Source organism: Nomia melanderi, chromosome 10 (assembly GCF_051020985.1).
Source record: "Nomia melanderi isolate GNS246 chromosome 10, iyNomMela1, whole genome shotgun sequence".
Lineage (NCBI taxonomy): Eukaryota > Metazoa > Arthropoda > Insecta > Hymenoptera > Halictidae > Nomia > Nomia melanderi.
This window is the reverse complement of record NC_135008.1, coordinates 6461155-6463692: the sequence shown is the minus strand read 5'-3', so window position 1 is coordinate 6463692 and position 2538 is coordinate 6461155.

The following is a 2538-nucleotide window of genomic DNA, read 5'->3' as shown; positions in this document are numbered from 1 at the left end:
GATCCACTTGTAAAACCTTAATACTAGAACTACCAGATGTTTTACCGAGAAATTACTACAAAAATTGATGTAGTTATATGCCAAACTATTAGAATTTCTGTAAAAAGAAATGATGAATGGTCTATTCGACTGCTTGGTAGTTCTAGCGTTGAACTGTATAGAAATTCAGTTTTCTCGTTCAGTTTATCGAATCCAAATGGAAAACGTTTACCTCGTAACGTTTCGTACAATAGAAAAACATTTTCGAATTCAGACTCCCGTTCGTTTCTGACGAATTTCCATTTGCCATTTTCGCGGCACTCTCATTCGTACCGCATCCCGTATCATAGCTCCTTCCTTACTCGGGATGAAAGTACATACTTTCTATGCGGACGTACCGCGCTGTATGAATTCGCATCGAAGCTTCTGTTATCCTACTTTCCAGTTCAAGACGAGACGGAAGAAGCTTTTATAAGGAATTATTCTTTGGGATGCTCTTATATTCTCAATTTCCGTACTCCGTTTCCTTATGTTACTCTTTATGTATTCGAGATTCCTCCACGGATCTCCGAAACTGCTGGAATATCGCGACGGATGTTGACTGAAACCCTTAACGGCAACACCGTTATTTTCCGCCGCGAGAGGGAATATAGAAAGCGCCGGGAAATGAGTTTTGTAAACGCGAAAAATCGAGAACTCCAATAGCACGGTGCAAGAGAAAACAATCCTTTGAGCGAAAATAGAAAGATTGACTGGATGCTGCATTTAGAAGCTTTTAAATAAATTATGTATAAAGTATCGAGAGAGAAAACACTGTCTCGTTCCCCGTGTACCGTAAATGCGCGTTGCATCCGCTTATGAGGGATTAAAAGTCAACGGAGCGTTGTACCATCCCGTAATTGCGGACGATCGCCCGTGATACAACCCATATAGGTTGCAAATTGTTGCGTAATAATACATAAGAGCCGTGAATACGTATTTCCTGTTGTTGCGAGTCTGCGAGTTAACAAAGGATGGGCGGCGCTCGGTGTGCACGCGTTCCGTTCGAAATTACGAGGTGCGCGCACTGGGTGTTTGAGTGAAACATTCATTTTTTCGTAATTTTGCATTCATCATGGGAGCTCGAACAGAACGATTACAGTTTTTTCCAACGCGATTCAATGAATTCACGCGTGAAAACGAATGTTATTTGGATCGATCTCCAATCACATGTCTATCAGAATTTGTGGATAAAAGTCATGTATGGATAGGATTCAGATTCTCGTTAAGTGAAAAACCAGATTAAATTACCGATAATCGTGTGTTCTTTCGAGGATAACGGTTGAAGTGAGATTTCCTATCCGTTAACATCCGTGAAAAGGACCTAGTCTAGATTCTTGCTCCCAAGAACATCGATTGATGAGTCCGGCGTTGCTTCGCGGGCAGGAAATTAAACAAGAACACACTGGTTGTCACTGGAGCATCGGTTGTTGCTCGGCCGATGGTTCGTTCCATTTTCACAATAGCTAGGACTCACGCGACGCCTGGCAAACGCGTAACGCTGATGTCGTCTAGGTGCATTCGCTCGAGCGAAAGTGTCAACCGTGGTGCAAACAGGGAAATGAATAGCGCCTCTCTGTGTGCACAGTGTTACCCTGTCCTTGGCATTACGGGCCATAGAAACTACGGGTACTATTGTATCCGTGAGTACGATAAGATGGTGCAGTACGTACTACCGAGAAATGTTAACGAAAGAAATGTAGCGTCACGAAAACTTCATCTGCATACTGTATACAAATAATAGCATCGTCAGACTTAGCGTGGATGAAAAGGGACACGTCAAACTTGATACAGGTAGTGGACAAAATCAAACACATAGAAGGGTGGTAAAATTTTATTCTTTAATTCATGTGAGTTGTTAATTTAGTTACCAGAAACATGATCGATGTGTAGTTCGAAAATGTTCAATACTTCTAACGATAAACTTTCGACTGCAAAGGGTTAAATCCCAACTTAAATCTTGATAGAAAATCTCACTGAATTCCCTAGAAAGCTCAGGTTTCTAGCGTCAAGATTCTACGCAAGGTTAGGCGAGCGAGATGCGAAAGCAATCAGTCACCGCGTGGAATTTGCATGCGGGGAAAGCGTCCGTGTAATTAAGATCTTTTAGCGTGCGCATTGTGCGACGAAAGGAGATCAAACTCTCAGTATTCGTAGTACGCAGCCACGATGAATTCGCGCGGGGAATACGAACCGTTTACGTGCTTCTCTTCATAGGTGGTCGGTCGGACTACGTGCCAGTTTTACAGCGGCACGTAATCATGTGGAAATACGCAATCGTTACGGTTAACGTCGAACGGAAACGCGAGCGAGATTACGTCCCGCGTTTTCTGAAATTGCCCCCGTTAACCGTCCCGATCGGATCACGCTTCCTTACTCCTCATCGTAGAAAATCTTCGCTGTCCGCGATCCGACTAGAACCGTTAGTTGCGTAATCCCTTAATCTTCTTGCGCGCGTATAATAATTCGGTGACGTGGCACGTGAACAGGAATGTCGGCAGGCAGCCATTTAGTGTTTCT